Source organism: Lactuca serriola, chromosome 9 (genome assembly GCF_051521515.1).
Source record: "Lactuca serriola cultivar US96UC23 chromosome 9, Lser_US96UC23_V15, whole genome shotgun sequence".
NCBI classification, from domain to species: domain Eukaryota; kingdom Viridiplantae; phylum Streptophyta; class Magnoliopsida; order Asterales; family Asteraceae; genus Lactuca; species Lactuca serriola.
In genome coordinates, this window is record NC_136416.1 from 103358645 (window position 1) to 103372173 (window position 13529).

The window sequence follows — 13529 nt, forward strand, 5'->3', positions numbered from 1 at the left end:
CTATTTAATATAACTTCAAAGGCTAGACTATGTCCTCTTATGACACTCTCAGAAGGGTAAAATACCATTTTACCCCTCTCATAACTCAAAAGGCCCCACTATAGACCATACCCTAAAAGTCAACCAAAAGTCAATTTTCCGGGTTACGCTGCGCATACCAGATGTGTACGCTGAGCGTACCCGGCTGCCTCTCAGAATCGGGGAACGCCACCCAGTACGCGGCGCGTACTAGGATTACGCCCGGCGTACTCCCCTGCTTCAACCCTTTAGCTCTTGAGGTCTTAAATAGTTAAGAAACACGTCCAACTTCTAGATCTGACCACTTCTAAGCCTCTTAATCCATAAACTTGATGACTTTAAGCCTTTGCATGGCTGAACAAGTCACCAACTCCCATAATATTCCATTCTCTAACTCTAGAAGGCTTATTACTCAAGCATGACCTCATATCAACAACCAAGATGGAAACTTTATGGATCTAAACCACTAATACCATTGAAAAGGGACAGATCTCGGACCATGGAGCACCCTTCACTCATAAAGTCTCCACCTTTGGGGTTTTTAACCCTAGAAATGACACATGCAACAACAAACCAAAAGGAGAGGAAAGTTTTGAACTTTGTACCTCTAAATGTAGCCCCTTTCTCTATAGATCTCAGATCCAAACTTGCACTTCAAGTTTTAGCCTTCAAAAGCTCCTTTCCTTCTTCTTCACCAAGTCACCAATGCACAATTAGCTCCAACAACACTCACACACACTAAGAACGATGGGAGGCTCTCTCTTAGGGTTTCACTCACTGATATGGAGGCTGAGAAATGAGCCTTAGCACCCTTTAAATAGAGCACAAGCTAGATTAGGGTTTTGCACCTAGGCCGGATATGCCCGGCGTAACTCTGGGTACGCCTAGCGTACCTTGGTGACTCCGCGTCCAACATAAGCGCATGAGTACGCCCAGCGTACTCATTTGCAACATTTTCCTCTAAAGGGCTAAACTTGACAACAAGAGAAAAGAAGGGGGGTTGAATAGTTGTACCTGAATCTTGGGATGTTACACTTTTTGACTTTGGGTAATCACATGTTTTACTTAATTTTAGTAAAGCAACTTTTATTTGAGGAGCTTGAAATCTAATTGCTTTTATACTTTTAATCCTACTTTCCCAACGATTATTATATAATGATTTTAAGGTTAAAGTTGGAACATTATCTAATAATATTTTCCATCTTTTAGTAGAACTAGAAAATAATGTATAAAGGCGTTGCACAATTCCAAAAAGTGAAACCACTTTTTCACAAGAAAAGTTTCATATCACTAACCGTAAGATTAAGACTATGGCAAACACAAGGCAATATATAACTCTCTAGGATTAATTTCAAGCATTATTTTATGAACCCCTTGGTGTTTTCCTTTTCATATTAGACCCATTATCATAACCTTGACCCATTATATCATCCACATTAAGATCTAACAATTTCAATGCATCTAATAATTCATTAAAAAGTCCCAAACTAGAAGTATCATCTACTTTTAAAAATTATGAAAAATATTCAACAACTTGTATTTTTTTTAGAAGAAAAATTCACACATCTTACAATCAAAGACATTTGCTCTTGATGACTCACATCGGGAGTACAATCAATAATTATAGAAAAATATTTTACCTCTTGAACTATTTTAATGATAGAATTTCTAACCGTGTCACCTAAAAGAGAAATTAGTTTATTTTAAATTTTATAGCCAATATAATGATGATGAGTTTCATTATTTTCAATTCTTCTTATATGATCTTGCATTATACCATCATATTCAGCCATCATTTGGATTACTCCTAAAAAGTTACCATTATTATCTTGAAAAAGTTTTTCATTAGACCCTCAAAAAACCAAATTATATTTAGATAAAATTTTCATAGCCGCTATTATTCTTCTTAATACTTGTCTCCAACGTTCTTTTTCTTTTATTATTTCTTGTTGTAATTCGTTATGAATTGTAAGGTTTTTATCTAATCTTAGTTTTGCTTCATTCCAATTACTCATACAAACAAAATGTTCATTACTATTTTCATGTTAGTTAAGTCTCTCACTAAGATGTTTCTAATCATTATATCCTTCATTTGTTAAAAAAAACTTTTTTGATTAGTAGATTTAAATATTTTACAACAAAAACAAAAAACTTTATCTATATTTTTATAGTATACTAACCATCTTCGATCACATGACAAACCATTATTTAACTTTCTAGTATAAAATGCATAAGAAAAATGTCTAGAAAATTTATCTCTAGGAAACACAAGATTCATTTATCTTATTGGTCATTTTTCAATTAAATCTCTTGATTTACTATCAAGAGTATCCCAATTTCTAGGGTAAAAAATATCTATAGATTCATTTATATTAGTATTTTTTTTCATTTATATTAGTATCAAGTTCATTTAAATTAATATTTTGTTCATTCAAACTAGCAACATTTTCATTTATGTTTTTATCTTGTCCATTCAAATTAATATTTTCTTCATTCAAATTATTATCATGTTCATTTAAATTTATTTTTTTCGTTAACACTAGCAACATTTTCATTTAAGTTAGTATCATGTTCATTCAAATTAATATTTTTTCATTAGAACTCATTGGTTTTAAAAATTTAACCATAGACCCTTTCTCTTTTTATAAAGAAACCTCAACAATTTTTTGTTTTTTTTTTTGTTTTGTTTTTCACTACTGGATAAGTGTTTTTTAGAAAACATTTTATGATTGACAATAAAGTAAAAATTACTTTAAGAAAAGAATACACCTAATTTCTTTGTTTTCTTTGTGAAATATGTTGAACTGTTGAAGCCTAATATCAAAGCAAGCTGTAAAAATCAATAACAAAAAACATTAATATGATAACTAAGATAATATCAAAAATCAAATAACCAATCCTTCATATTACAATGTTACCTTGTCAATTACTCAAGTCATGTATCTAATAGTGTAGTAATACTTTCAAGGTTTGAACTTTGAAGCTGAAATTCTGAAAGAATAAAGTCAGAAGCAAAACATTAGAAATTTTGAAGGCAGAAACATTTATTTTCACTAACTCAGAAATCTGATACAGTAAAAAATAGAAAAAATTATCAAATGGGTAACCTAAAATTTAAAAGATCTTTCATATTACTAAGCAGAATATCCAAAATATCCAAAGCAAATAATAATATCATCGATTTCATATATAGGTTTGTTAGTCTTATGACAAATCAACATTCAACAATAAAAATACAGAACATAATATGGGAAATCAAGGCACTACTCAATATCAAAATCTGGTAAATTGCTAAAGCATCCAAAAACAATTGAGATTTGAGAATTGAAAGTAAATTACTAGGCAGAAGGCTAGAAATTAAAATGAAAACTAGATATTCAATTGAATTGAATCAATTTGATACAAAAACAATTTTTTTCTAAATTAGTGAAACAAAAATTTGCTTCCCTAATTCTTCATATTCCTTTTTACTTGAATCTAATGAAATGGACGAATTGAATGAGAATTAAGAAACTAAAATCGATTAGACCATTACCTGGTGTCCTTGTCCCTGTGTAGGCGTGTCAATATCAGTTTATTTTCAGCCTTCTGCAACTGAAATCGATTAGAAATTGAATATAATCTTCAATTTCAGCCTTCTGCAATGAAGTCGCGAGTTTCACTGTAACAGCCGAAGATGAGAAATTCAACCAGTTATCAATCAGTTTATGATTATCCGAGAGAGCAGAGAGATGTGTGAGACTGTGCGAGACAAAGTGAGAATTGAGATTTGAGAATTGCGAAATCGGAAATGAGATGTATTATATCTAGATTCGAGACGATTATCCGTTAGAGATTAAAGACTGTGAGAGAAAATCGACGATTCAGTATCAACGCGTGAGGCGTCAATTTAATTACCTACTGATTCATATGGTGCCCTGATCTCTATTTCCCATGTTCCTCTCTACCTTCCTTAGTCTCATTCCTATTTGAAATTGGAACCACGTTCTGACGTTTAGCCCTTCAGCGACATCAAGATTCAAGTGACCCATTTTATTATTTTGTTTAGGTAATTGGGTTAATGTGATTTTGGACTAACTTTGGGCCCCTAATTAAATATATAGATAAAAAAAAGTTATATATATATATATATATATATATATATATTATAAAAAATTTGGGCCCCCTCGAGTCGTAGGCCTTGGGCGGTCGCGCGGGTCACCCACCGTATGGACCGGCCGTGGTTGGTATAACTTCATATGAGAATTATAGTTGTCCGATGTGGCCTATTTATGATTTTGTTGAGCTAATTCGGTAGTGGTAAAGGTTCAGGCATACCCCAATGGATGGGTTGTGTTTCTTAAGAATTGGAAAAATAAAAAGGAAACTTTTTCCTATTGTGCTTTTCGAGGTTGTAAGGGATCAGTTTCTTCCTCTCCATCTTCATGATCATCCCATCAAATTCAATGCAACTCTGAAAATGTTCAACTGGCTCTCCATATGGAATTATATTACCATCATCAACCAACATCATTAGTTTTGCCTCATCATTCGCAGATTCATCAACATCAACAGTAAGGTTAGCGTGAACAACAACCTTACCTTTAGGCATATAATCAGCCCTATGTATAGGGGTCATTGTAAGAAGGAACATGGTTGGTTGTCATAGGTAATAAATTACAAATTTGGTTACTTCCAACATCGGAAGAACCATTTCCAAAACGATTTTCCTTGGGAAATCGATTAGTACCAGTTTCCATAACATTATTAATAACAAACAATTGTACCGTGTTGGGAGGCATAGGAGTAATAAAACTAAGAAAATATCTGTGACAACCCAAAGTTATTCCGTTACATTACCCCATTACCGTTAACGGAATATTCCACTGTATAAAAGTTCCGTTAATTAGAGGTCGTCAAATAAATAAATGTTTCATTTATTTATATCTTTATGTCGTTAAGTCGTGATAAGAGAAATAAAAACTTATAATACACATTTCCATTTAATTGGAAAAAGTTAGTTTTTATTATTACGACCACTAAATCGGGTGCAACCAAAAGCCCCGTATAACGGCAGTATTGGGTAGAATTCCACTGAGCTCCAACTCCCACCCATATATAATGGGGAGTAAACTCCATTTGGAGCTTTTCCACCCTCTCTCTCTCTCTCTATACTCTCTCTCTAGACCCGTTTTCGCCCCAAATCCACAACCAAACGCTTCCAAATCGTAAGTCCGCTTATCCTAGCTTTTTCTAAACATTATGATTTGTGTTTATAGCCCAAAAATCGGACTTAGAAGCTATGGGAGAGGAGTTTACGGCCTAAGCTCCTCCTTAGGCCGTAAACACCTTAAATGAGGCCAAAAAGACCCTAAATTGTCCCTAAAAGCTTGGAAATAAATTGAGGATTTAGCCTAGGAGTGTTTGATCAATTAAACTAATAAATTTAGGGCATAAAAGAGAGTTTACGGCCCAAGCACATGCTTAGGCCGTAAACCCCTCTAAACCATGTCAAAATGCCCCAAAAACACTCCCAAACCACCCTTAGGCTTAAGACATAATTAAGGGATTTGCTAATTCGGGTTTAGATCATTTAAACACAAGGAAATAAAGGGGTAAAGGGAATTTACAGCCCAGACATGTGTCAAGGCCGTAAATGTTGGATAAGGTGTCTAAGTCCATAACTATTTCGGGCTTGTACTTGACCCGACCCGGCATGGTCCATTTGGGTTGCATGGCACCATGCAATTGGATAGACTAAATGAGAGAAATAACACTTGGAGATTATTAATATATTATAAGTTCTAATATATTAATAATATTATTTAATTAGTTGATCAAAGAATTAATTTGGAATTAATTAAGTGATCAAAGGATAACTAATTAAATATATGGGTTGGTTATGTAAATCATCCATATCTTGTATAGTGGGCTAAAAGGCTCCATGGATTATCAAGTTGGGTTCTACCCATAGGATGCTCCATGGATGCTCCATGGGAGTTACAAACCCATGGGTCATGGAAATGAAGAGTCATGACACATTAGGGTTTACATGGTGTAACCCTAGATGTGCCAACACTATATAAGAGTCCCATTCTCCACAAAATTGGCAACACAACTTGAACACTAAGAAACTAGAGGGCTTGGCCGATTTTGAGAAGTGTGTGTTATCTTAAGAGTCTTTCCAAAAGCATTTGGTGTTGTGTGAAGCATTTGAGGCATCACACTTGGGGTGCTAGGCTCACAAGGTTTCAAGGAACTCAAGCAACAACAAGGTAAGTTATTCTATCTATGATTCAAGTTAAATTGTTCCCCATGTATGCTATATAGGAATATAACCTTGGAATTCAACTTTGCATGATAATTAGACAAACATAGATCCAAGGTTATTAGGGTTGCATGTACACTTAGGAAGTGTTAGAATGCTCAAAACCCATCAGTGGTATCAGAGCCTAGGCTTGTTTGTTTGTTATTTGTGCTTAAAAGTTGAAGAAAGTCGAAAATTTTGCTGTTTGACTGATGGACTCGGCGAGTCCATGGGGAGGACTCGTCGAGTTCATGTGTATCTTCAACCTACTCGGCGAGTAGGTTTATGCACTCGGCGAGTAGGGTCGACAGAGTGCAGAATTTCGACTTGAGTTGCTGGAAATGGATTAGAATCATTACCCTAAAATGTTTTGGTACTTGAAAACTTGTTTTAGAAGGTGTAATGTCTTTTCTAACTCATTTACAACAACTAGTTATCAAAATTACAAAGATTAAATGTGATTTTGATTCTTGAAAGTGTTCATATTCATATTCTTGTTCTTATGATGTTTAGATGATCATAGGAATTATTTGTAACCTATGTGGTAGATTAATTCATGATCATAATGTGTTTTAATGGAGTCCATAACTTGTCCTCAAGTTATGGAAAACCAAAAGTCTCTTGGATTAAAAAACCATTAAAAGAACACAAGAGTTAGGAAAAATGAAAAGTCCTCATTTTATTACTCTATTAAACTCATAAGTTACAAGAAATGAAAAGTTTTGAAAGTTTACAAAACTTGCCCTCAAGTTTTGGAACAAGTAAAGTTAAGTTAAAACTTTAGTTCCAACCCCTAGAATTTTAAAAGTTAAAATTCAACCCTTATACTTATATTATTATGATTTAATAATTATATATATATATATATATATATATATATATATATGTATAAGAACAAAGTCATCTTACCGCTAGTACGCCTCATTCACGAAGCCGGTCTATAAGGTGGGTATAAGGTTGTTGCCTATAAAATGGTGACTTAATGGGTGTCCACTCTCACCCACCGCTTGCTTGATCGGTGGAGGGTCGTTAGCCGAACGGGTAAGACAAGGACTTATTAATTCTCATTCAAAGTATGATGAATATTATAAAGTAACTAAATGTTTTATTAAATTCCCAATCTTAGTTACTTTAGGAAAAATGTGAATAAGGTGCTATTCCATGAAATTACACTTTACACTTTGATTAAGTCGTTGGTGGAGCGTGTGTGGTTAACCGGCACACTAACTTGGACTTAACAAGGTAGGTAAAGGGTGACTTAGGGTTTATTATAGTATCGATGGAGCGTGTGTGGTTAACCGGCACATCGATTGAGTGATAAACTTTAAGGGTACCAAGTGATTTGCATGGTTACTTCACACCTCGTTTTGTGATCCTCGATATCCCAGTCACAAAACTTGGAGGGCACACTCGAGATTGAAACATGCCTTTGAAAAGTTCATTGAATCTCAAAGAATCTAGGAATTTCTAAGAACCATTCAAAAACCTAATACTAAAATATTGCGGTTTTCGTGGTGGAAATTGGTGAATCGTCATTCACCTACCTTTCAAATATGATATAGCTTAGATTACGGCATACCTCTTCTAAGTTATATTATATTGTGATTGGATCCTAGCCTTAATATTACATTTGGGTGTTTTATTAAGGACTCTCTTATATCTAAACTAATCTTGTCCTCTTTCCTTCAGATGTCTTTCAACAATGCTTCTGGCTCTAATCCTAATGGCTCCTTTACCCTTATGAACTTGTGTGGGAAAATCACCTTTGATGGATCCAACTTCAATGAGTGGATCAGAAACATCAGGATGATTACCCGCTACGAGGACAAAGAATATGTCCTTGACAAGGAGCTTAAGGAGATTGATGAGTCCACTGCAACTCCTCAGGAGATCGCTGAATTTCGGGCACATGAAAGGGATGCTACGAAAGTGGCTTGCATCATGACGGCCACGATGACAGCGAACTCCAAAAGTCTTATGAGGATTTCTACCCTTATGACATGCACCAAGATTTGATGGAAAGATACCATCAAAGTGCAAGACAAGAGAGGTATGAAATCATCTGCTCCATGATAACAACCATGATGAAGGACGGGGAATCCGTCACGAGCCACATGCAGAAAATGCAAAGGTATGTGGATCGTTTGCTGAAGCTTAATGTGAACTTCCCGGAGGATCTTGCAATAGATATTATTTTGCATTCCTTACCATCGTGCTATGATCAATTCCGCATGACATATCACATGAACAAGGAAGAAGTCACCCTCAGCAAACTTCAGGGACTTCTCAAGACCGCAGAATCAGGTCTTAAGGGGAAGTCGGTTGCTATCACTCCTACTCAAAACTCTACTCCGGTTTTGGCAATTGGGAAGAATCGATGGAGGAAGAGAAAGAGATCTTCGAAGGGTACCAAGGCTCGGACCCTTGATGGCTCTTCTTCAAGTGGAACCAAGAAAGGTTTCATTACTCCTTCTTCTGACCCAAAAGAAGCTGAATGCTTCTATTGCCATGAAAAAGCTCATTGGAAGCGGAACTGCCCAAAATACCAGCAAGATGTGAAGGATGGGAAAGTTAAACCCAACCATGCAAGTATTTACACTATCATTTCTAATAACTCACCCCATTCTAATTCTTGGGTCCTTGATACCGGGTGTGGTATTCACATTTGTTGTGACTTGCAGGGACTAAGAAGAAGTGAGGATGTGGAGCAAGGAAGGATAAACTTGATCATGGGGAATAGGAAAGCTATACCTGTTACCAAGATTGGAGTTTATACTTTATCGCTAAGTAGTGGGTTTATTTTAGATCTGAATAAGTGTTGTTATTCGCCAGGAATGGCAAGAAATATTATTTCCTTCCATGCTTTGTACAAACAAGGGTTTACCTTTTCATTTAATAATGAAGTTGGTTCTATTGATGCTTTCTTTAATAATGTTCTTTATTTTAAAGCATTACCTTGTGATGGTGTGTATGAAGCTGTATCTGTTGTAGATAACTTAGGAAATAATGTTTTGTGTATTGATTCTACTAATAATAACTTGGATAAAGCATCATTATGGCATTGTCGTCTTGGACATATAAGCAAGAAGCGCATAGGCCAACTCCAAAAGGATGGAGTCTTGGAGTCGTTTGACCTAAAGTCAGATGATAGTTGCGAATCATGCTTACTTGGAAAAATGACAAAGTCACCCTTCACAGGTTCGTGTGAGAGGGGTGAAGGTTTGTTGGACCTTATACACACGGATGTGTGTGGACCATTCAAACATGCCACAAGGGATGCTAATCGTTATTATTTGACTTTTACTGATGATTATAGTAGATATGGATATGTCTACTTGATCAAGCATAAGTCAGAGACTTTCGAGAGGTTTAAGGAATTTAAACAGGAAGTCGAGAATCAACTGGGCAGGAACATTAAGATGCTTCGATCCGATCGTGGTGGTGAGTATCTTAGTTCAGAGTTCCTCGACTATCTAAGGGAATGTGGGATAGTCTCACAATTGACACCTCCCAGGACACCACAGTTGAATGGTGTGGCTGAGAGGCGTAATCGAACCTTGTTAGATATGGTTCGTTCCATGATGAGTCGAGCTACGCTACCAATCTCATTCTGGGGGTATGCCTTGGAGACTGCCGCCCATATTCTTAATCTAGTCCCTACAAAGAAAGTTGCCAAAACTCCTCACGAGATGTGGACTGGTAAAGTACCTAAACTAGACCACATCAAGATTTGGGGTTGCGAGGCTTTCGTGAGACGCGAGACTCATGATAAGCTCGAACCTCAAAGCGAGAGGTGTATTTTCATCGGTTACCCAAAGCGATCCTTTGGTTACCTCTTCTACAGACCTAGTGACAATGTGGTCTTTGTAGCAAGAAGAGGTGTCTTTCGAGAAAGAGAGTTTATAAGCCAAGGAGACAGTGGGAGGCAAATTGATCTTGAAGAAATTCAAGAATCAAGCGGTGAAGGAACTTCAAACTCTAGCCCTCAACTTGAAGAGGAAACTCCTGTTGAGCCAATTGACAAATCTGTACCTCTGAGATGTTCCACGAGAGTTAGGAGTGCACCTGAGCATTACTATGGATTCCATATTACTGCAGAAGGTGAGACACTTATTAGTGATGGGACACTAGTAAGTCAAGATGGCCCTAACAGCTACGAGGAAGCCATGGCAGGCCCCGAGTCTGCTAAATGGAAAGAGGCTATGGATAGCGAGATACAATCCATGTATGACAATCAAGTTTGGAACTTGGTTGAAAATGTACCAGGTCGTAAGACAGTAGGGTGCAAATGGGTCTTCAAGAAGAAGACCGACATGGATGGTAAAGTACACACTTATAAGGCTAGACTGGTTGCAAAGGGCTTCTCTCAAATTCCTGGAGTGGATTATGATGAGACCTTTTCTCCGGTAGCCAAGATTAAGTCTATTCGGGTTCTGTTAGCCATAGCTGCATTTCATGACTATGAAATATGGCAGATGGATGTCAAAACCGCTTTCCTTAATGGAAAGTTGGCTGAAGATGTTTACATGAGTCAGCCAGAGGGTTTTGTCAGCAACGAGTACCCTAATAGAGTGTGTAAGCTTGAGAAATCCATTTATGGATTGAAGCAAGCACCTCGTAGATGGAATCTTTGCTTTGATGAAAAGGTCAAGGAATTTGGCTTTTCTAGGAGTGAAGATGAATCGTGTGTGTATGTCAAGGCTAGTGGGAGTATAGTTAGCTTTTTGGTATTGTATGTGGATGACATACTACTCATAGGAAACGACATTCCAACCCTGCAGGAAGTAAAGTCCTGGCTTGGGAAGTGTTTCGCTATGAAGGACCTTGGTGAAGCTGCCTATATTCTAGGGATAAGAATCTTGAGAGATCGGAGTAAAAGACTAATTGGACTTAGTCAGAGTACCTACTTGGATAAGGTGCTGAAGAGATTCAGCATGCAGGATTCCAAGAAAGGAGAGTTACCCATCCAGAGTAACACCAGATTGAGTAAGACACAAAGCCCTAGCACTGAGGCTGAGATAGCAGAAATGAGTCGAACACCTTACGCTTCGGCTGTAGGATCAATCATGTACGTTATGACGTGTACTCGACCCGATGTAGCTTTTGCCTTGAGCATGGTTAGCAGGTATCAGGCGAACCCTGGCAAGACACACTGGACTGCGGTAAAGAATATCCTCAAGTACCTACGAAGGACTAAGGACTGGGTCCTTACCCTCGGTGGGAGTGATGACTTGAGAGTTGTTGGGTATAGTGATGCTAGCTTCCAGACTGATAGGGATAATTTCCGCTCTCAGTCGGGCTGGGTCTTTACCCTAAACGGAGGAGCAATTTCTTGGAAGAGTTCCAAGCAAGAGACAGTGGCAGATTCTACTTGTGAATCAGAGTATATTGCAGCTAGTGAAGCAGCAAAGGAGGCGATATGGCTGAAGAACTTCATTGGAGACCTTGGAGTTGTACCAGCTATTAAAGAGCCGATGGAAATTTTCTGTGATAGTGAAAGTGCTGTTGCCTTAGCCAAGGAACCAAGGGATCACGGGAGATCCAGACACATCGACAGAAAATACCATTTCATCAGACATCGGATCGAAGAAGGACTCCTCGTGGCAAAGAGGGTATCATCGGATGAGAACCCAGCAGATCCCCTCACGAAGGGACTGAGTAGGGTTAAGCATCTTCAGCATGCTCGGAGCATAGGGCTGAAGGATGATATAAGTTTTAGTAGTTAGATAACCCGGAAATTTGTAAAGTGTAATTGACATTTGATGATGAATAAAAGGTGTTTTATTTATGAGTAAAGTGTTGCTATCTCTTGTCAATCGTTTACTATATTTCTTTTGCATGTTTTGACTTCCAGAATAATTTTGTTTGGTATAACATATTATTCAAACCTCCACAGTCGGTCATATGTTGGAAGTAGATATGAATCAAGACTGTCATGTTTGGTTGTAGAGGTCTTGGAAAAGGCTACAACCATCATGAGTGCTCATAAGTTCTGAGCATTGGACACAACCCACGCTCACTGGAATCACTTCATGGAATTTTATCTCGAGTGATCGTGAGACGGTAATATCATATAAGTCTTCAAACCTAGAGATATGATTTGTTACTTACAAGTTGGTTATGCATTGACTGTACGAAACCGCATTGGTAACTCGATGTTATAAAACGTACTTTTGTGTGTAATTCAATAAGTGGTAGAACAAACATATGAGTCGAAGTTTATCTGTTCCTTCTTGGATTAGAAGCTGGTATCTGGGCCCCTCGATGATTTTGTTTTGACCTATGTACCGGGCCCGGTCAGAACTAAGTTGATGTGTTCAATTAAGTTCTATGTCAAACAAATTGGAAATCGGGAAACAAATGCTGGACAATAAGCAAGACATGTTCCATGTATTTGTCCGGCTGATATCTAGAACAGAGGATTATATGATCACTTATCTTAAATGGCGTATCATCATCTTCTCAGTTCCGAGAGACCTTGAAAGAGCTACGATTGCCGGTCGGTTCCTGAAGTACTAGAGATATAGTTATTAGACTTATCCAAGTGGGAGACTGTTGGATAAGGTGTCTAAGTCCATAACTATTTCGGGCTTGTACTTGACCCGACCCGGCATGGTCCATTTGGGTTGCATGGCACCATGCAATTGGATAGACTAAATGAGAGAAATAACACTTGGAGATTATTAATATATTATAAGTTCTAATATATTAATAATATTATTTAATTAGTTGATCAAAGAATTAATTTGGAATTAATTAAGTGATCAAAGGATAACTAATTAAATATATGGGTTGGTTATGTAAATCATCCATATCTTGTATAGTGGGCTAAAAGGCTCCATGGATTATCAAGTTGGGTTCTACCCATAGGATGCTCCATGGATGTTCCATGGGAGTTACAAACCCATGGGTCATGGAAATGAAGAGTCATGACACATTAGGGTTTACATGGTGTAACCCTAGATGTGCCAACACTATATAAGAGTCCCATTCTCCACAAAATTGGCAACACAAGTTGAACACTAAGAAACTAGAGGGCTTGGCCGATTTTGAGAAGTGTGTGTTATCTCAAGAGTCTTTCCAAAAGCATTTGGTGTTGTGTGAAGCATTTGAGGCATCACACTTGGGGTGCTAGGCTCACAAGGTTTCAAGGAACTCAAGCAACAACAAGGTAAGTTATTCGTGTGAGAGGGGTGAAGGTTTGTTGGACCTTATACACACGGAT

At 37.2% G+C, this 13529-nt stretch overlaps 1 pseudogene; it reads right to left on the reverse strand.

Moving 5' to 3' along the window:
• Positions 1 to 1721: 1721 nt before the first annotated feature.
• Positions 1722 to 4636, reverse strand: LOC145076001 (uncharacterized; annotated as a pseudogene).
• Positions 4637 to 13529: the final 8893 nt, after the last annotated feature.